Source organism: Grampus griseus (assembly GCF_964374135.1).
Source record: "Grampus griseus genome assembly, chromosome: 11".
NCBI lineage: Eukaryota > Metazoa > Chordata > Mammalia > Artiodactyla > Delphinidae > Grampus > Grampus griseus.
Window position 1 is genome coordinate 91,409,066 of NC_139005.1, and position 21,935 is coordinate 91,431,000.

General features: G+C 52.9%; 2 long non-coding RNA genes and 1 pseudogene across 3 annotated transcripts; 2 read left to right on the forward strand and 1 right to left on the reverse strand.

The window, feature by feature from the left end:
- Nucleotides 1–525: 525 nt before the first annotated feature.
- LOC309830314 lies at nucleotides 526–4,032 on the forward strand. The gene is made up of 3 exons (XR_014297472.1): nucleotides 526–947; nucleotides 2,339–2,445; nucleotides 3,899–4,032. It is a non-coding gene; the product is annotated as an uncharacterized lncRNA (long non-coding RNA).
- A 21-nt stretch (nucleotides 4,033–4,053) lies between these two features.
- On the forward strand, nucleotides 4,054–11,362 carry LOC309830251. The gene is made up of 3 exons (XR_014297464.1): nucleotides 4,054–4,096; nucleotides 4,457–4,566; nucleotides 11,302–11,362. It is a non-coding gene; the product is annotated as an uncharacterized lncRNA (long non-coding RNA).
- A 1,302-nt stretch (nucleotides 11,363–12,664) lies between these two features.
- On the reverse strand, nucleotides 12,665–12,870 carry LOC309829935 (serine palmitoyltransferase small subunit A-like; annotated as a pseudogene). The gene has a single exon. The product of its transcript is annotated as a serine palmitoyltransferase small subunit A-like (transcript).
- Between the last annotated feature and the right edge of the window lie 9,065 nt (nucleotides 12,871–21,935).

Below are 21,935 nucleotides of genomic sequence, written 5' to 3' on the forward strand. Positions count from 1 at the left end.
GTTGCCCAGTAAGTGCGGTGCCTGGCACACAATAAATAGTTACTGAACACATTGCCTGAGACGAGGCTGTGTCCATAGAGACCCTAAAATGAGGCATTTGACATGAAGTCCTGGGAATAGAGAAAAGGATGGAACAGAGCTGGGATGAGAAGGGCCCTGGACTGGGAGGTGGGGTGCCTAGAGGCCGAAGGACCAGCCCTCCCCACGCCCCGGTAGCCGGGAGCCAGAGCTGGAGCCACTGTGGGAGGGACAGTTCCCTTCCTGCCTGCTCTCCATCCATCCACCCTGTGGATCAATTTCCTTTTTAGGGACAGACCTCTCCTCCCCCACAGGGTAATCAGAGCCAGGATCTCTGCCGCCCACACCCCAGACCTCGTTTTCCCCCGACCTCTCCTAGGCTGTGGTTTTAGCAAACAACTGGATCCTTCTAGAGCTGGGAGGCCTGGCCCCTTCCTTCTTAGTGGTGGTAAGAAATTCTCTGCATTCCCGAGTCAAGGGGCCAGAGGCCATTCTTGCTCAGCCCAGGGACAGAGCCTGAGATGCAAAATTAAGTCTGAACCCTGACACCCCTCCCAGGCTCTCCAGATCCTTTGGCTGCCAGCGCACAGCCCTAGAATGTTAGAGAGACAGCTCCTGTCTTCAGAGCTGCCCAGAGGAGGGTCCTGCCTGATTCCTGCGGGTCTCCCAGTGAGACCCCGCCCAGCCTGGCACTGAGGAGATGCCCCAGATGAATTTATTGATGGGTAAACAAGAGCAGGGCAGGTGAGACCTGGGGTGTCTGTGAGGCGCTGCACCTGTGTCGATAGTGAGCTTGGGGAGTGTGCCCCGGGAGTCAGGAGCGGCTGCAGGCCAGCTGTGTGGACTTGCATTTCCTCCTCGTAAAACCCTACCACTGGACTATCGTCACATACTCATAACTCAGATGAGAGGGATGAAGCCCAGAGAGGGTAAGTAACTTGTCCAAAGGCACACAGCAGGTAAGTGCAGGGGCCAGTCCTGGGACTTCAGAGTCCCCACTTTTAAGCACTAGGCACATTGCCTCAGGGGAGAGAGGAGAAGGAAAGGTCTGGAAGGGGAGCAAGATTGAACAAGCTCTACCTCCCAAGGCTGTGAGGCCTCTGGTTGGTGAGTCTGGGGTGGGGGCCCAAGGAGACAGGAGGCTGGAGAGGTCAGCAGGGGACTCAGAGTTTCCACACTCACATGTCCCATCTATTGGGTTTCCAGGTAGGGTGTCCTTTGGAGAAACAGTTTGCTGCTGATACATACGTTGAAAAAACGCAGAAAAAAGAAAAAGAAAAACCACAGGCTCAGCCGACCTCTAAAGCCCTCCTAGCAGTAAGGTTTGACGATGACCCGCATCAGGCCTGGGGGCAGATGGAGGGCGACTTGCTCAGGTTACTCCCGAAGTGGTGGGGGCAGGTGTGTGGGCAGCAGACGCGCCGGGCCGGGGGTCAAGACGTCCCTGTCCTGATGCAGACCCTGAGGCTCACCTGCAGCCTCAGATAACGCGACCCCTGCGCACCTGGAGTGTTGCTGGGTCTATAGGACAGTGACCGTCTATGGAGCGCTTGCTAGTACATCACCTCAGTGACTCACCCCCGAGATTCACAAGGAGCCCTTTGCAGATGGCTCCTGGGAAAATGATGAGGACGAGCTCTTACATCTGGACCACTCTTTACAACTTGCAAAATGCTCTCGCATACCTAATCCCCGCCCCCCCCCCCACCCGAGCCTCACACAAGCCCAGAAGACGCAGGCTTTATTATCCCGTTTAAAGACGAAGAAACTTGGGCTTCCCTGGTGGCGCAGTGGTTGAGAGTCCGTCTGCCCATGCAGGGGACATGGGTTCGTGCCCCGGTCCGGGAGGATCCCACGTGCCGCGGAGTGGCTGGGCCAGTGAGCCATGGCCACTGAGCCTGCGCGTCCGGAGCCTGTGCTCCGCAACGGGAGAGGCCACAACAGTGAGAGGCCCATGTACCGCAAAAAAAAAAAAAAAAAAGGAAGCAGAGGTTGGAGCCATGTGATTTGAAGATGGCGGGTGGGGCTATCAGCCAAGGAGTGTGTACAGCTTCTGGAAGCCAGAAAAGGCAAGGAAACAGATTCTTACCTGGAGAGAAAGAATACAACCCTGCTGACACCTTGATATTAGCCCCATAAGAGTCATTTTGGACTTCTGACCTCCAGAATTAATTGTCAGTTAATACATCTGTCTTATTTTAAGCCACTAAGCGTGTGGTACTTTCTTACAGGAGTCGTAGACGATTCATCCAAAACCCAGGGATGCTCAGAAGACTGCCGTGGTAGGTATGGGACTCAGATGCAGTCCTTCTGTCCGCAGGAACTGCGCTCAGGCTCCCAACCGCGACGTTGACTCAACAGCCGACCAGAGTCAGGAGTTGAAGGCACCAATGCCATTGTCCTTAAGGAGAAGAAATGACCCTGGTGGTGAGCCTAGGGGAATTCTGCTGGGTTTTTTTTGTTGTTGTTGTTTGTTTTTTTGCTGTACGCAGGCCTCTCACTGTTGTGGCCTCTCCCGTTGTGGAGCACAGGCTCTGGACGCGCAGGCTCAGCGGCCATGGCTCACGGGCCCAGCCGCTCCGCGGCACGTGGGATCTTCCCACACCGGGGCACGAACGCGTGTCCCCTGCATCGGCAGGCGGACTCTCAACCACTGCGCCACCAGGGAAGCCCCAATTCTGCTGTTTTTAAATGTCAGAAATGTTATGGGAAAGAGGAATGTTTTTGGCTGGGCACAGCAAAGAGTTTCCATATTTTGAATCAACGCTAATTGATGAGCACTGGCTGCCTGGAGCTCTGTGCTGAGCAGGATCTTGAGGCCAAGCCCAGGCTCCCAGGGAAATTGCTCTGTGGTCGACTAGCAATGTCTGCCTTGGCCTTGCCAAGGCTGAGCAGCAGTGTATGCTGATCTGGATTGGATGAGTTCCCTGGAGCTGGCCCTGAGTTTGATTCATCTTTTTATGCCCAGGGCCCAGCAGTGTGCCTGAAACAGAGCAAGCACTCAATAAATATTTGAGGGAAGGAGGGAAAGAGGTCAGAAAGGAGAGAGAAAGTAGGGAAAGAAATTTATGTTCAGGGAGGCCAGGTCTAGGGCCAATAGGTAGAATTCCTGGCTGGAAAGCTGCTGATTTGCCTCCCCAGCATCTCTTACGTTCTTGTTCTGATCACAGCAATCCTTTCCTTTGGAGATCCACCCCTCCCCCTCATTCCATTTGGTTATGGCAGGACTGCCAATCACAAGGTCCTGGGGCAGGCCTGTGACTAAACCCGGCAACCCAACTTTAGTTCCCAGAAGCTGAACCTTGATGAGAGGCACTCGGGAGAGAGACTGGAGAGGTGGTCCCCAAACCCAGCCACGGAAGAGGAAGTGGTAGAGTCCACTTCTGTGGGACTCCTGAGATGGAGCTCAGACACTCCTAACGTTAAAGTCATCTCTTTCAGAACCAACAGCCAAAAGTACAGAAACCACCGGGAAAAGAAGCGTCCTGGGGAGGTTCAGGCATCTGACCCTCCCTGCATTCCAGCAGCCAGGCTGGTTGTGTTCCAGTAAACACTGCCACCCCCATTGTTTTCTGCTCAGTTATTCAGAGTTCTTTTCTGTGGCTTGAAACCGAAGAACCCCAATCAATATTATACAGTCTCTCTAGAAGGAGGAGCCGGCCAGTAATCAGAACTGTTCAACTTTGGAGAAGCTCTGTAGTTGGGTGGGACTTGAGAAAAGAGGGTATAGCGGACTGAATGTTTGTGACTCCTCAAATTCCTATGTTGAAGCCCTAACGGGATTGGAGGTGGGGACTTTGGGAGGGACACCCCCATGATGAGATTAGTGCCCTTCAAAGAAGAGGGAGAGAGCTAACCTTCTCTCTCTCCATTTTGCGAGGATACAACGAGAAGACAGCTGTCTGTGAACCAGGAAGAGGGCCTTCACCGAGAACCTGCCCATGCTGCCACCCTGATCTTGGATGTCCAGTCTCCAGATCTGCGAGGAATAAATGTCTGCTGTTTAAGCCCCCCAGCCTGTGGTGTACTGGTATCACGGGTGGCGCTGACTACGACACAGGGACTGCGGGTCCATTTGGTAGGAATGTCATTGCATCAGTTGGGAAATGGGAGGGAGGGTCGAGAGCCCCTTAGGCAGTGAGCCATGGGTTAGATTCCCTCCCTTCTGGCTGTGGCCTTTAGGCAAGTCCCTTCCCTCTCTGAGCCTCCGTGTCTGTGAAATGAGGCGATGAACACATTTATCTCACAGGGTCTCTGTGAGGATAACTGGGAGATGCACTCAGCACAGTTGAGGCTTCTCCCTTCTCCAGGGTGTACACCACGTGGAGTCACACCAGATGAATATCCCTTCTTCCCTGCAGCACAATTAGCGCCTGCCTGCCGTATGCCAGCACAGCACTGAGAGTGTTACCTGTATCCCTTCATTTACTCTTCACAGGGGTAACGACTAGCCTCAGTCCACAGAGGAGGGCTCTGAGCACAGGGAGGTTAAATCTGCTTTCCTCAAGACCACCCAGCAGGCCAGCAGGGGGCTGGGCTCGAACCCAGGTACTTTTCATTGAAAGCCCCAGATCTTATCCAGGACTCGCCCTGCCTCTCCTGGGGAGAGGCTCCAATCCCTCCCCGCTGTAAGATGCCCCGATTGCAGACACAGGGTCTCAAACCCACAGAAGGGTCTCAAAGCCCCAAGAAGCTGTGAGTCCCATTGGAGACAAGACGCCTACATGGAAAAGGTAAGTGAACTGAGAAGGCAAAGCCTGTGACGAGGACCAGGAAGACTCAGGGAGAGCCCCTCTGCCTGGATTTCAGGCCATATCCAGTGTCTCCAGAAAAAAAGGACTAGAAGCCACCACCCTAATCCTGAGGCCCACAGGGAAGCAGCAAGTTCCTGGGTAAAACAGGTTCCCACAGGCTTTATCCTCCCCTGTGACTCCTCCAGGTGGCTCAGGCTCGAGTGTGGCGGGGGAGAGGAGGGAGAGGGGTCTCCTCTTATCTTGGGGTGAGGGAGGGCTCCCCTCCCACACACACACACACACACACACACACGAGGAAAGGGCAGGGCAGGTCAGGTTCAGAGCTGATGGGTTACAGGACTCACCTGGTCCCGCCCCCTCGTTCCGCAGCCCAGAGGGTGCAGTGTCTCCAGCAGGCTCCACAGAAAGAGGGTGGCCGAGTGCAACCAGGACACAGGTCGCCCGGGTTGGGGTTCTGGCGAGCACACAACCCAACTTCTCCCAGACAAGACATTTCTCCAAGCCCTTTCCCCCTTTCCACCAAGATGTAACAATGAAAAGAAAGAGCACTGGATTAAGAGCCAGGGACCTGAGTCTCCAGACTCACTCTGAGACTAACTCCCACGTAATCTTGGGTGAGTTCCCTCCCCTCTCTGGGCCTCCATTTCCACATCGATCAGACCAGGGAGTTGGGCTCCATTTCCAAGGTCCCCTCTAGCTCCAATGTTCTGAGAGCCAAGGATGATGAGTTGCAGTCACCTCCAGCCCATCTTTCCCCCATCTCTCCAGAGGCCTCAGAGATCCTCTGAGATGGAAGAGGAACTTTTTTTTTAATTGAAGTATAGTTGATGTACAATCTTATATGTTATAGGTATACAGTATAGTGATTCACAATTTTTAAAGGTTATACTCCATTTATAATTATTTTAAAATATTAGCTATATTCCCTGTGTTGTACAATATATCCTTTGTAGCTTATTTTATACCTAACAGTTTGTATCTCTGAATCCCCCACCCCATCTCGCCCCTCCCCGCTTCCCTCTCCCCACTGGTAACCACTAGTTTGTTCTCTGTATCTGTGAGTCTGCTTCTTTTCTGTTATATTCACTAGTTTGTTGTATTTTTTTAGATTTCACATATGAGTGATATACAGTATTGGTCTTTCCCTGTCTGACTTATTTCACTTAGCATAAGGCTCTCCAAGTCCATCCATGTTGCTGCAGATGGAAAGATTTTATTTCTTTTTACAGCTGAGTAGTATTCCATTGCATGTATGTACCACACCTTCTTTATCCATTCATCGGTTGATGGACACTTAGGTTGCTTCCATGTCTTGGCAATTGTAAATAGAGCTGCTATGAACATACTGGGGTGCAGGTATCTTTTTGAATTCGTGTTTTTGGTTCTTTTGGATATATACCCAGGAATAGAATTGCTTGGTCATACGGTAGTTCCATTTCTGGTTTTCTAAGAAACCTCCACACGGTTTTCCGCAGTGGCTCACCAATTTACATTCCCACCGACAGTGTACGAGGGCACATGGAAGAGCAATTTGGACAGAGGCTTGGACGGGTGGAGGGACTGTGGCCCCTAGAGTCACCTTCTACTAAGCCAAAGTGCTAGCCTGTGTGTGGTTGGCACAGGCAAGAGCACAGGGGAGAGCTGGCCCCTGGGGATGGCACAGAGGTCAAAGCCCAGATGTGGCCTCAACGACCCACTTCTCCTTATCCTACCCCAGCATTCCAGGACCCATGGCATTCAAAGCCTGGCAAGGGAATTGGGTGCCAAGTAGAGATTTCTCAGAGCAAAGGTGGGGGGGCTGGGGGGCTGGGGAGGGGGAAAGCAGGGGGAAATGTCCCGAGGCTGCTCTGCTCTTGTTTGGATCTCAGACCCACCTGGGAGCTCTGTCTGGGAGCACCCTGCCGCCATGGGGTCCTGGTGATGGGGGATGGGCACACGGATACGGAGGAGGCTGGTGGAACTGCCCCACCCTCTTAGGCTGCTTTACTAGTTAAAGTATCTGTGAAGGGAAGGGCCACCTCTCAGGATCCTAAAAGTTAAAATTCTTTATGAATCGAGCCTCACAGCATAGACCCTTAGGTTTGAGGCTGGAGAAGAACTCTTGGGTCAATGTTTTTCAAACTGCAGGTTGTGACGCACTGGTGGATCTTGAAATTAATTTAGTGAGTCACACTTAGATTTTTTTTTTTTTTAATTTATTTGGCTGTGTTGGGTCCTAGTTGCAGCACGTGGGATCTTCGTTGCAGCATGAGGGATCTTTCGCTGCCATACGCGGGCTTCTCTAGTTGCAGTGCATGGGCTTCTCGGCATGCGGGCTTCTCTCTAGTTGTGGTGTGCAGGCTCCAGAGCACGTGGGCTCGGTAGTTGGGGTGCGTGGGCTTAGTTGCTCCGCGGCATGTGGGATCTTCCCCGACGAGAGATCGAACCCGTGTCCCCTGAATTGGAAGGCAGATTCTTAACCAATGGACCACCAGGGAAGTCCCTGCACTCGGAATTTAATAAGAATAATGATCACACCGATAACAAAATAGAAGAGAAAATATCAGAGTAAGAGTAAATTGTCTTATGAGATTCTTGTTTCAATTTTGGGTGTCGTGCCAGGTTGTGATGTAATGTACATCTTACTCCTGGTCACAGTCAAGAAACCTTGAAAAGCCACTGCCTTAGGTTCCATGTCTAACCCTTTGCTCACCAGCAGGAGAAAGTGAGCTGGCATGCAGGGCCCTTCCCATCTGGCCCCAACCTACCTGCCTCAGCTCCTGGCTCACCCAGGAGAGCTCATGTTCTGGACACACCCCACTGGGGACCCCACCCCAGCAGCTGCATTCATTCACACGTCTTTGCCTCCTTCAAATTCCCCTTTCTCTCAGCCTGACGCCCAATCCTGGCTTCACCCAAGGAGGCCCTGTTCACAGTTCACATGATACTCCACTGGGCAGGATAACCCCTTCATTGTTGGCAGCCCCATGATTTGCCCCAGCACAGCACTCAACCTCTGTAAATCAACTGGTCCATATTGGGGAGGGGGAGCGGAGCCAGGCGGGGTGGGGGGTGGGAGAGCTTAGCACACTCTGATTTAATGAATGAATGAAATGTTTCCTTTAAAATAAGTGAGGGTATATTGACTGAAGGTTGAATTGCTCTGGGTCTGGGGGTCCTGGTGCAAAGGTTTACTGCTTTTAATAGTCATCCAACAATTGCTGTGTACCTACTAAGCGCCATGTACCGTACAAGCTACTGGGGACACTAGACCATCCGGAGTAAGGCGACTTTCCTTGAGGAATTCATGGTCCAATGTGATAGACAGGCATGTCAATCACCATCCCAGTGTGATAACAGCCCCAGTAAAGACACATGCAAAGGGACCCCATGGAGCTGATGACTATGTACCAGCATCTAACAGGATGACAAGAGCCACCAGGGAAAGGACTAAAGCAGTCAGGGTGGGATGGGGGTCTTCCAGGCAAAAGGCAAAAACTCTCCTGCTACTTTGTAGATTCTTTATAGCACCTGACACTTTAAAATAATTTTTTAAACACTGATTTATTGAACTCCTCCACTATACATTACGCTCCAGGAGAGGGGGCTTGGCCGCTGCCTTGCTGTGCCGCTCACCACTGCTGAGCACCATTTCTGGTGCTGCATCCTAGCGAATTAATTAGTTGCTGAATGAACATTCAGGAAACTGCAAATGGCTCAGGTTGACCTGAGAGGAAGTGGTAGGAAAAGGGGCTGAGGGGTCTGTGGGCCCCAGACCACGGTAAGGCTGCCCTGCTAAGGGCTGGGTCTTTTTCCTGCAGGCACAAGGGAGACCCGTGGAGGGGTTTATAACGGAGACAGGTAGTAAGATTCAGGGTTTAGAAAATTCCTCTAGGGACTTCCATGGTGGTCCAGTGGTTAAGACTCCGTGCTCCCAATGCAGGAGCCCCTGGCCGGGACCTAGATCCCGCAGGCATGCCGCAACTAAGAGCCCTCATGCCACAACTAAAAAAGAGCCCGCAGGCTGCAACTAAGACCCGGCACTGCCAAATAAATAAATAAATACTAAAAAAAAAAAAAAAAGAAAGAAAGAAAGAAAGAAAAGAAAAGGAAGAAAAAAGAAAATTCCTCTGGCCCCAGTGTGTGGAATGCGTTCCTGGGACCCAGGTGGGCAGGCAAAAAAGCGAATGGAGAAATAACCCAGGCGGGGTGACTTGAGTCTAGAGGCAGCCGAGTGGGGCGCTCTGGCGCGGAGGAATTTGCATGCTGCAGGCGGTGCGCAGCCAAGGCCAAGGCCAATCTGGGCTCCCTGGGGGGGATCAGCGGCTCACGCCTCCCCTCTACCCGCTGCACATGGGCAGAAGGCCTCCTCCACTCCCCAGGCTCAGCGCAGCGGCAGGCGGTCCAGGTCCAACCTCAGGCAGGCAGCACGCTCAGTTTTGCCTCTGCACTCTTTATACTTTCATCTGATTTTTCTCTTTTAAAAAGTCAGTTCACGTTTTAACACATGCATGTATTTTTTTAAATTAATTTCTTTTTTGCCTGCGTTGGGTCTTCGTTGCTGCACGCGGGCTTTCTCTAGCTGCGGTGAGCGGAGTAGGAGCTACTCTTCCTGTGGTGCGCGGGCTTCTCATTGCGGTGGCTTCTCTTACTGCGGAGCACCGGCTCTAGGCCCGTGGGCTTCAGTAGTTGTGGCCCGCGGGCTCTAGAGCGCAGGCTCAGTAGTTGTGGCACACGGGCTTAGTTGCTCCGCGGCATGTGGGATCTTCCCGGACCAGGGCTCGAACCCGTGTCCCCTACAATGGCAGGCGGATTCTTAACCACTGAGCCACCAGGGAAGACCACATGCATGGATTTTTAAAGTGAACATTAGATGAATGTATGAAGGATTATTGTACTATTATTCTCTATGCCCCTGTATGTGTGAACATTTTCATACTAAAAACATTAAGCAAATATGTCACCACCATGTATATATGGAAAGCCAAGTGTCATAGTCATTCTAAACTCTCAATGGAAACTCTTAAATCATCACCACACACACATACATACACAAGTCATGTGTTTAAATTTACCTATCTCTTGCCCAAGGCTCCCAGTCTGAGACCTGTCTTTCCTTTGCTAAAAAGAGATTGCTAAAGTGTTAGAGACATCTGGCAAAACCCTCCTTGACGCTAACCAGGATTTACTGCAACGTGAAAAAGAAGCACCTCGTTGTTTTTAAAAACTGCACCCACACTCCCTAACTCTGGCAAACAAGTCCAAGGGCTAAGGCTGAACTCAGAATCACAGACACCGGGGTTCGGGTTACCTGCGACCCTCGGGGACGCGAAGCCAGTAAGCAATGTAGCTATATTCGAACCCAAGTCGTGTGCTTCTTGAGTGTTGGCTCTTACTGAGCCATTCCATGCAAATTGGCGGAGGCCACTGACTTTTTAAAAGTTGAGTTCCACGCCAGGCACTCAACAGGCGCCCGGTGTGCTGGGCCGTCCTTGAAAGGGGGCTGATTTCCTCCCACCCCACGCGGGTTTTCAGGTAGCCCAGCACTACCCTCTTCCCCAACTTTCTGCCTCAACCACTCCTGCCCGCTCGCTCCGCGGGCCCAAGACTCCGGCGAGCGGGACGGAGCCGGTGCAGGTGCTCGGGACCCGGGCCTGGGCCGGGTGTGGCCGGGGTTTGTGCGCGCCCCAAAGGGAGCCGGCGCCCCAGGGCAGCCGCCCCCGGCGGCAAGGCGAGGCGAGGAGGGGCGACGCTTCCCGGCAGGAAGGCGCTGAGGGGCGCGGCCTTGGAAGGTTGCCCCCGGCGGTCGGGCTGCAACGAGAGGCCGGCAGACGAACGCAGGTGACGACAGCTCCTGCCACTGGGCGCTCGACCCGTGCTCACCTTATATGGGCAGGCGCGGCGCGGCGCGGGCGGGGCCGGGACGGCGCGGGCGGGGCGGGGCGTCCTACCCTGCGGGCCCCGCCCCTAAGTCAAAAGAACCTCTGCGGGAAACTTTCCTGCAAGGGTGGGCCCATACGGTGATGCCCCCTGGTGCCCAGAGTCCCTTTCAGGACTCCCCCCGCGCACGTCTCCAGGCTGAGACCCGCGCCGGCCCCGTCTCACACGGGCTGAACTTGACTGACTCCCTTTGTGATTGTGGGCGGGCTTCTTCACCTCAACGCGGTCGCAGGTCCTTACTGGGGAACCTGGGGGGCGACGGGGGTAGCTTTAGTGACCGCATCTTGGAGCGCTCACTCACCGGGTCTTAGAGTCAGACGGTGCGCCTTCCCGGCCGGGTCTGTCCCAAGTGGATGCCTTTCCTAGCTCGCACTAAGGAAGTCTCTGTAACCCCGGGCTCAGCCTAGGGCCTGGCTAAACATTAGCCATTGATTCATCGGAAGTGTTTGGTTGATTGAGCCCTTCCTGGTGGGACGAGACTCCAAACCTAAGAGGAAGTGTCCAGCATCAGTCAGCCCACTGGTTCCCTGACCTCCTGTCTTCTCCCTCCACCTGCTCCTCACTGCCAAGATCATTTTACCACCCTAATCTGTCCAATTGCTCTTTACAGCCCTTCACAGACGCCCAGGCGCCCACAGGCTGTGTTGAAAGGGGAGCAAAATATACCACCCCAAAATATGGTATATGAAACATGAGAGAAGCTCTGAAAACTGAGTGTAAGTTACCTTTTTGGAAGAAAAATTTACATTTATAAGGGAAATCTCTATTTGTAAGGGTGTCTCCCTCTCTGTACCAGGGAGAGTAGGATGGCTCTTAATCTCTAGAAACTCTTATCCAAGGAGAAGGTAAGGACTTAAATCTGCATAACAACCTTACCCACCTTTACTGTGCTTTTCATGGTCACCTCCCATAACTGACTCTCAGCCCCAACATTTTTTTTTTAATTTAATGAGTTTACATCAAAAAATTAGGTGGTCATTTTACATTTAAGGAATAAAAATTAAAAAAAAAAAACCAATACAGAGAGTAAGGGGATTTTAACCAAGTTTACGTTTCTTTTTGCTATGGTTTTTAACAATTCATCTCATCATATTGCAATGTGCAAATGCATTTGCAGCACCCATTACAATCATGAAACTAAATTTAAGGAAGTACATTGTTACTAATGGCCCTCAGAGGAAACTGATTTACCTTCTATTAAAAACTCTACAGTGTATAAGCATTACACGGTAATGCCAGTTAACCACCATTTTTCGCAAGAACCATCACCAAAGTTTTCTGCAAATGAGCCCACAAAGAATTAAATATTTAAAAGGTGAAATGTTCCTTATTCTAACTCTAGCAAGATCTTTCTTTTTCATTGTTAAGAAACACTTGAAGAGTTTTAAAGCAAAAGCTGTTAAGAGTAGAGTCCAGATAGCTAAAACTGTAATCCTGAGTTCAAACTTACACATACGTCTTTTGTAAACAGTTCTCAATAAAATATTCTCTCTCCCCAGCCCCTTGCCTCTAATCTTGAATCTTTTCTTACAAAACTTTGGTCAAGAGTAGAAATATAACCAGGCAGATGTATATGCCACACAAGAATGGTAAAGCCCAACAAATGAGTTTGAGTTTTAGAAATAGAAAGCAATTAAAATGTACTCAAAGTTACATTAAGAAAAGCTTTCACTGGGTAATATTGAAACAGTCACAAAGGTTACGAAAATACTGATATCAAAGTGCAAATGATTACGATGTTAAAATAGACAAAAACTACTATACCAGAGCCTCTTTTAAAATGAAAAATAAAGAACACAACACACACACGAGTAAGGACTCTTTTCCTGTTCTACTCAAGAATCTGAGTCTTTATATTCATAGGGTTGGTTATGTTGACATCTAGTAGAGTTTCTTATGACATCTGACAGAGTCTCATTCCAATTTCAGATGGCGGCTCTTTAAGGAACCTCTTGGTTTCGGTCACATCTTGGTCACCGTACAATTTCAAAGTAGTGCAGTATCGCCATGATGTGCTGAGGCGTGAAGACATATCCCATGTACAGTGCCATCCCCACATGGAATCCAGCATGGAATTGAACACAGTCCGCTCCCAGAGCTCCAGCATGTACAGTGCCATGACCGGCAGCTACTGGTAGTAGAACCAGGACATCTGCTTCCAGGCCCGCACCAGCGCCATCCCTGCCACGCACCTCCCGTGTTGCAGCCAGTCGTCAGTCTGTCCGGCCAGAAGAGTTACTCAGTTTCCTGGGAATCTCCCATGTATACAGAAGGTATACATGTTACTAAGCTTTTGTTCGTTTTTCTCCTGTTAATCTGTCTTATGTCAATGCATTTCCCTGGAGGCATCATTGCTGTTCCGTGCTTCCCTCCAAGAAAACCCTTCCTTCGCACACACTCAGACATATGCTTATCCTTCAAAAAGGTACCTCTTAATGTCCTCCCCCGACTTTTCTACTGATTACTTAATCTTTCTGAGCTTCAACTTCTTCATCTGCAAAATGAGGATTAATTAATGAATTAAAAAATTAATGCTCACCTCACTATGTTATTGTGAGGGTCCAATGAGTTAATGTCCGTACCACGCTCAAGACAGTGTGTTGAACAAATTCATCTGACTATGTTCACCCACGCTCATGCTCCGAGTTCCACGAGAGCTGGGCTCTTCTCTCTCCACCGTGCATATCCTGCGCCTGGCACAGGTGCCGATGTTTTGTTCTCGGGGGGTGAATGAGTGAATTTCAGGTGGTGGGGGGAGGGGTGGAGGTGGTCCCTCACCGGAATGGCCACCACTCACATTGAAAAAGTAGACCACGCATCTGCTGGGATGTAGCATCTTCTGACTTTCCCTCCACAGCCTCCCCAGGGAGCGTCAGGGCACCCCGGGAGGGATGTAGGATGGCTCTTGATCCCCTTGTGTCCAGGTGAACCTCTGAGGCATGCGGAGGTGAAATTACACAGTGAGAGGCAGAGTCAAGACTCGTCCCCTTTTAGCACTCAAAGTCCTGTGTCCCGGGGACCCCCTTAAGTCTCAGGCAAACCAGGATGGCTGGTCATTCCAGATCAAGTTCCAAACCCTAGTCTGTGAGGAACCCCACCTCCGCCCTCCTCTGGGCCTGTGTCATTGTCTCCAAGATTTTTAGTGAGTTTCCTGAAGAGGAGACAACGCCTTCCAGCCCAGAGGGCCTGGGCCGCTAAAAAAATCAGTCTCCCTCTTACTCTTTCTTACTCTCTCCAAAATTCAAACTCACAGCACAACTGGGGTGGGGGGGAAGAGAAGGGCGCAGACTTGGGGCTAGGAGTTCAGCTCACTTTGACAGCCTCATGGCCACTCCCGTGACTGGAGAAGGAGGTTCCTCAGGGCTCTCAGGCTGGCGGGGGAGAGGGACGTGTGGACCTGTGGCATCAGTCTGGTGGCTGGCCAGCTGGAGAAGGGTCTCTGAAGGGCAACCTCCTGACCTGGCCCCTCCCCAGCTGGCCTCTGGCTCCCACGCCATCTTCCTCCCCTCCCCTCGCTGGGCCCGGTTTCCTCTATTAAGCAGGGGAAGGGAGCTGGTCTCTGAGGGCCTTCCCGCCCTGAAGTTAGACTTGGGGCCAGCAGAGTGCTGGGAAATGCAGCCCCCAGAGAGGAGCCAGAAGAGGTCAAGCCCTCTTGAGCAAGTGGTGGCACGGCCAGGGCCTCACATGTGCAAAGAGACTCATCTTCCCAGGCTGCCCCAGCCCGAGCAGACCCAGCTCCCGCCCCGCTGGCCTCATCCTCCTGGGCCACTGTCCAGGGCAGCTGCTTCTCCGCTGGTTCCCCAGAGGCCCCGGGGCCAGCGCCGGGACACAGAGGGCCAGGGCTGGCTCAACACAGCCTGCCCTCCTTCCCCTTGCTGAGGAGGAGACGCCCACTCTTGTGGCCTGAGACGCGCATCCCTGACGTTGGCCTGGCTATGGCTGGGTGGTCAGGGCCAAAGGCTGAGTGAACACCAGGCCCTCTGGGCAGCTGGTCCCCTGCCTGTAGCCACCGTGAAGCCCCCCTACCCCCCGGGCCACGTGGTACTCAGCAGGGCCAGCAAATGCGGACATGGAAGGCAAGGCCTTTTGGGGGGGACTTGGCAGGGAGAAGGCACCCCCAGGGGGACTCTTTCCCGCTCCCTTCCTGTAGAAATACTCTCCCCATCAACCTCCCTGCCAACCTCAGTCAAGAACAACCTCAAAACTGGCAGTGGGGGGCTTCCCTGGTGGCACAGTGGTTGAGGGTCCACCTGCCAATGCAGGGGACACGGCTTCGAGCCCTGGTCCGGGAAGATCCCACATGCTGTGGAGCAACTCAGCCCGTGTGCCACAACTACGGAGCCTGCGCTCTAGAGCCCGCGAGCCACAACTACTGAGCCCGTGAGCCACAACTACTGAGCCCACGTGCCACAGCTACTGAAGCCTGTGTGCCTAGAGCCCGTGCTCCCAACAAGAGAAGCCACCGCAATGAGAAATCCGCGCACCGCAACGAAGACCCAACGCAGCCAAAAATAAATAAATAAATAAATTAATTAAAAAAAAGCTGGCAGTGGGAACCCAGAGCCAGCTCTGGATTCTCTCCTCTTGCTGGTTGACCCCAGGCAAGGCCCCCATCCTCTCTGGCTCCCTCTCCCTCTCCTGGTCCAGCCTCAGTAGATTCCTTCCCTTATTTCAACATCACAGGGTCCCTGTGAGATGGGAACGATTAATCCAGGAAATAACATGAGAGGAACAAATACATCTGTTTCATGGGGAGGGAGTACTCGGTGGCCCAAGGACACAGAGGTGCCCAAAGTCACATGGGAAGTGGCAGAGGTGCTGGAGCCCAGCCAGGCCTCCTAGGTGAGGAGAGAGGGTCCTTTGTAATAGAGTCTGGGTGGTGGGATGACGATGAGGGCCAGACCAGCCACAGGGCCTGGCATGGAGCAGCTCCCTAGTAGGTGACACGCTTCATCCGTTGCTTCATTCATTCATCTTGGGAGAGTCCTCTTCTGTGCCTGGCCCCATGGGAAGGGTGTGGGCAGGGAAGGCAGCCCAAAGAGCTGAACCAGGAGGGACTTAGGGCTGTGATCTTTGCAGCTGCGTTTTCTCAAAGCCTAGTCCACAATCCTCTGCATCTAAATCACTAGGGCTTTAAAAATGCACATTCCTAGGTCCTACCCCAGACCCATGACCATCACCAGATCCTTATAAAAATGGTTGCTTTGGGGACTTCCCTGGCAGTCCAATGGTTAAGACTCCACACTCCCATTGCAGGGGGCACGGGTTCGATCCCTGGCCAAGGAACTAAGATCCCACACACTGCACAGCATGACCAAAAAAAGAAAAAGTTTGCTCTGGACTTGGGGCATCTCAGAAATGTCAGAATTTGGGACATGGAAATTTTTCTTTTTAATAAACTTATTTATTTATTATTTTTGGCTGTGTTTGTTGCTGCACGTGGGCTTTCTCTAGTTGCGGCGAGCAGGGGCTACTCTGTTGTGGTTCGAGGGCTTCTCACTGCAGTGGCTTCTCTTGTTGTGGAGCACAGGCTCTAGGTGCACGGGCTTCAGTAGTTGTGGCTCGCAGGCTCAGTAGTTGTGGCTCGCGGGCTCTAGAGAGCAGGCTCAGTAGTTGTGGGCATAGGCTTAGTTGCTCCATGGCCTGAGGCATCTTCCCAAACCAGGGATTGAACCCGTGTCCCCTACAATGGCAGGCGGATTCCTAACCAATGCGCCACCAGGGAAGTTCCAGGGCTTGGAACTTTCTAAGACAAAGGTGGCAGAGACTAAAAGGTGGCTGGAGGTGGGTCAGGTCTGATGACATTCTTGCTGCTCGGCCTCCCCTCCCCCAAAGTAAACCAGCAGGTGGGAGGTGCCGGTGGAGGGCTCCAGCTCAGGTTACAGGCCTGGGGACACTCCTTCCGAGCTCCCAGCCACCATAAAATGCTCCCTTTGACCTGGGAGTCCCACATCTATAAAATTTAAAGGAAGAAATGAGCTCTGTGTCCAAACATGTTCATTCTGGCCTTATTTATAATGGATAAAAAAATTAACTGAAAACTCCCTAAATATTGGACCATGGGGGAAAGGTTAAGGGTGTGACCCTCGCTGAGTGACGTCCCCTGGCTGGGGATACACTAAAGGGTGGTCATGGGAATGCAGAGAGCCGCAGCTGTGGGGTGGTGGGAAGGCTGTACAGGAGGAGAGCAAGGGACACGGGAGTCAGATTGTCTGGTTTACATCCTGGTTCTGCCCCTTCCCAGCTGTGTGACCTGAGGCTGTAACTGAAGCCCTCTGTGCTTCAGTTTCCTCGTCCATAAACTAGAGCTCATAATAGGACCTACCTCCTAGGATTATGCGAGCACTGAAGGAGTTAATACACAGAGTGTTTGCAACAGTGTCTAGAACCCCTCGTTGTTAGTCACTACTGTTAAACTACGTAAAACAGGCTGTTATGGGCTGAGTTGTGTCTCCCCAAATTCATCTGTTGAGGCCCTAACTCCCAGGACCTTAGGATGTGACTTTCTCTAGCACAGGAAAAAAAAAAGAATGTGACTGTAGTTGGAGATGCAGCCTTTATAGAGGTAATTACGTTAAAATGATCTGATCCAATATGACTGGTAGCCTTATAAGAAAAGAAAATTGGGATACACAAACAGACATGAGGGATGCACACACAGAAGAAAGACCTTGGGAGGACAGAGTGAGAAGGCAGCCGTCTGCAAGCCAAGGAGAGAGGCCCCAGGAAACAACCCTGCTGACACCTTGATCTTGGACTTCTCACCTCCAGAACTGTGAGAAATAAGTTTATGTTGTTTAATCTACCCAGTCTGTGGTACTTTGTTAGGCAGCCCTAGCACACTAATGCACATGCCTAGAAAAGTTTAACATGATACTTACCACATAACAGCTCTATGTTCTAACATTACATTTATTATCGCATGTCAATCTCTCAACCATGAGGAGGTTATGTACTATCCTCCCATTTCAGAGATGAAGAAAACTGAGGCTTGGCTAGTGAGGGGGAGGGCTAGGATTGGAACCAGGTCTATGTGACTCCAAGACCCCATTCAAAGCCTGGCTCCATCCCCCTTGGTGGGGCCCCACTCAGCCCCTTCCATCCCCAGCTTTCCTCCTTGGACAGATAGATCATGTACTTTCCCACCTCTGTGCCTTTGCACATGCTGTTCCCTCTGCCTGGAATGCTCTTCCTACTGCTTGCCTCTCGGGCTAACTCCTATTCAATTCTCCTAAACAAAACCATTTATTTATTTATTCATTTACTTAGGCTGCTCCAGGTCTTAGTTGCTGCATGTGGGATCTTCATTGCAGCATGCGGGATCTGTAGTTGTGGCATGTGGGACCTTTAGTTGTGGCATGCAGACTCTTAGTTGTTGCATGTGGAATCTTAGTTGTGGCATGCATGCGGGCTCTAGTTCCCTGACCAGGGATCGAACCCAGGCCCCCTGCATTGGAAACACAGAGTCTGACCCACTGGACCACCAGGGAAGTCCCAACAAAACCTTTCTTGAACCTCACTTCCTCTCAATGCTTTACCTGACAGCCCTGCAGATTTGCTCCTTTTCAGGGCTTCCAATCATTCTGTGCTTTATCTTGGAGACGGTATATGTTACTTGTTTCTATGGCGTTTATACTTTACATTGTATCCATGTGCTTGCTGTAAGCTTCTTGAGGGCGGGGGCTGTGTCCTCCTCTGCTTTGACTTCTAACTCCTAGCACCAGGCAGCCCAGAGAGGCATCCACACACACTGGCTGGCTGAGGTTAGGGGGTGGAGCTGCCATGCTGGGACTGGAGAGAGTATTCCAGCCTTAGCAGTAGATCCTAAGCAAAGCAATCTTCCGCCTCCTGCCCGGGGACTGGGTGGGGGAGGTAGATGAAAGAGACGCCCAAAGTCCCCACTCTTGGCATGAGAACAGGGGTCCTATGACCCCCCCTGGGGGTAGCACAGTGGCAAAGGGAGAGGTAGAGGGGTTGGGTCGGGCCACCGCACCCTCCTTTCCCAGGGTGTGTCCTGGGCACATCACACCACCTCTCTGGGCCTCAGTTTCCTCATATGTGAAATGGTAACAAGAGTTGCTACCTCAGGTGGGCGCTGGGGGCTTAGATGTGGGTGGCACAGCTGGCAGGGTGGGACACAAAGGAACCGATGCCGGATTGCCTGCTTGCCGGATGCTGAGACACGCAGCGGACCACAGACGGACAGCTACTTGCCTGTGGGCAGCCGGGATGCCGGCTAAAGGTGGGGAACCAGCTCAGTCAGAAATCAGCAACTGTGTAACAGTGGCAGCCTTGCTCACAAAAGGTGCTCCCATCCGTGGCTGTGTGTGGACAGCTGGCTCAGAGGCTGAGCGAGAGGCCAGTCAGACGTGGCCGGGAGGCATGGAGAACAGGGGACCAGACTCAGGGTGAATTCCAGTGGCCATTCTCCAAGGGTGAGGTCACCACCTAGCTCCCCAGGCTGCCGGAGCCACAGGCACCACTGAGCCGAGCTCTAGAGCAGGAGGGGGTGGAGGTGGGGGTCAGAGCCAGGACACAGAGCCAAATAAATACAAGACCCACAGCCTGGCACCGCGACCGGCCCCTCCCATTGTGAGGTGCTGGGGTTCTTATCTCGGGAAATCTGGTGTTTGCTGTTTAAGATGTAGCTTAGAGTTGGGGGAAGCTGGGGGGAGGGGAAAAGCAAAGCAAAGGACATTTCTCAAGAGCCTGCTGGGTATAGCAGCAGGTCTAATCCTCAGGATGACCTCATTCCGTGGTGACTGTTATTAGCCCCACTTTGCAGATGGTGCAATCGGGGCTCAAAATGGTGGAAAACTTTGCCCCAAAGACAAGATGGTACAGCTAATGGGTAAGAACACAGAGACTTTGGAATCAAACACATCTGAGTTCAGGTCTGAGCTCTGACACCTGTTCATGCCGAGTTACTTAAGCCCTCTTGGCCTCAGTTTCCTCATCTGTAAAATGGTGATAATGATAGCCCCTACCTCCTTGGGTGGCTGTGAGGGCGCGGTGAGATGGCACAGGTGACACACACTCAGCGAGCGCCAGCCACCATCATCCCCATTTTGCTGATGTGACAACTGAGCCTCAGAATGGTGATGCCCGCCACTGATGGGTGGCAAGTTCAGGGTCTGAACCCAGATATGATTCTTCCGGCCCTACTTACACCACTGTGGACTGACTGATGGTGGCCCCCAGCTTCCAAAAGGCTGTCAGGAGGTGGCTGAAGAGGGGAGGCTCCCAGATTTCCGGCAGAGACATGGAAGCCAGCCTGGGGACTGGGGTTCAGGGTCACACCTGCAGCCGGTGTTCCAGGCAGCGGAGAGGAACTGCGGCAGCATGCCTGGAAGCCCGGCTTGTCCTCAGCATCCTGCCCTCTGCCAACATTGTTCTCTGGACCTCTCAGCCCAGGGGCTGAACATTAGGGGTTTCCGGCAGCCTGGCCAAACTACCTTCACTTTCCGGAGAAGCCTTCGCCAGACAGCTGGGGTAGGGGCTGAGCTGGCCCCGAGCCCCGAGCCCCAGGCAGGGCGTGCTGGGAAGGGCACTGGCACGGCCCCAATAACATGCCCTTGACCTCAGGTCCTGACCCCGGAGACTGCCCTTCTCAGAGACACGGCTGCCCTCCTCGCTCCCGCTCCTGGAGCCCAGGGAAGAAAAGGCCGCGACTCATCTTCATTTCAGGGTTGGCTGAAGTCAGGGCAGTCGGCTTCAGGTCCTCGTCACAAACATTCTGCAACCTGGGCAAGCCTCCGCCTCCCCGTGCCCTTCTGAGAGCCTAGAAGTTACCCCAGGCCCCCTCGCACTCTGACATTCGTTTAGGGTGACCTGCTGCCCTTTGCTCTGTTGTCTTAGAGCGTGAGCTTCTTGGGGCTGTGGTCAGTTTCCCTCCCATGTTCATCGGCGTAGAGGGAACCCACAGTAGTGACCACCGTTCTTCCATCCAAATGTTTCTAAGACCTGCTAAGGCTCTTTGGTAGTGAGCATTCCCATCCGGAACAGGGTCTCGGCCATTCCGCTGATGTCACTCAGCGCTGTTTCCTCATCTGTGTAATGGGGAGAACTGCCTGGCAGGGGAGCTGTAGGGGTCACAGGAGAGAACATAAACTCTACAAACTGAAGCTTCCACCTCTGCTCCCCACCCCCCCCCCCGCCTCCGGATCAACTGGATAGACTTGGTATTACGAGAATAAGCATACAGAAGCCACACCCCAGGACGTCTCGGGGCTGAGGGGGAGCCCGTGGCTGTGCCCCCTTTCCTGGGCTTTGCACATATCTGTGCTTCAGAGGGGAGGGGGGTGTCCCCTTGACCCCAGCAGAGCTGCCAGGCCCCACAGCTGCACTGCCAACCCCTCTTCCACAGGCCCAGGAGCCCGAGGCACCCAGAGGGCAACGGTGGGGCCGACGATGCAGAGGCAGCGGTGTCCTGGTGAGATCAGCGCCGTGGAATTAGTCAGCCGGGATCACCCTGAGGATCCTGCACTCACAGCCAGTGACTCATGCCGCGTCCAGCCTCACAGGCGGAGAAGCCAGCTGAGGCGGCACCATCGCACCTCGCCCCGCAGCACACCTTTTAAGGAGAGGGCGCTCCAGGCAGCTCAGAGGCCTTTGCCAGCCCTTCTCCACACCTGCCCGGGGCGGGTACAGGGGCCAGACCCCCACCCGGGTTCAAATCTGGCATTGGCACGTTTCAGACGTGACCTTGGGCAAGTCAAGTTCCTGGAACCGGTGCCTTCACTTGTAACGTGGAAATAATTCTTGCCTCGCAAGAGAAGAGAGGAACTAAAGGAGGCAGCGTGTATGCAAAGCGCTTGGCAGTGGGCAGCTGTGAAGGAGCGGCAGAGGACAGTGGGAACGGCCGGGCTCGGGAGTCAGGCGGCCCGGCTCTGAATTCTCGTCCCAACCCTTACCCGCTGGGCGTCTCTGAGTTACCCAACTCTGCATCAGTGCCTTTTCTATAACATGAGCTGAAGCTGCCTGCCTTGTCAGCCCGCGGTGAGATTAGGATCACACGCTACCTTCCGTAGGGCGGCGGGGGAGGTGCAGGCGCAGGGCCAGCCCAGGTGCCTGTGGACTTCCTGTCTTGGACAACGTCCCCACCCTCCCTGAGTGGGTGTCGTGCGTGAACGGGAGCGATGATCAGTGCTTGCCTTGTGGGGCTGCCGGGGGGGGGGTGGTGCTTAGAACAGAGCCTGGCACCCAGGAAGTACCCTCTACGTACTGGCTGTTCTTATTTATCTT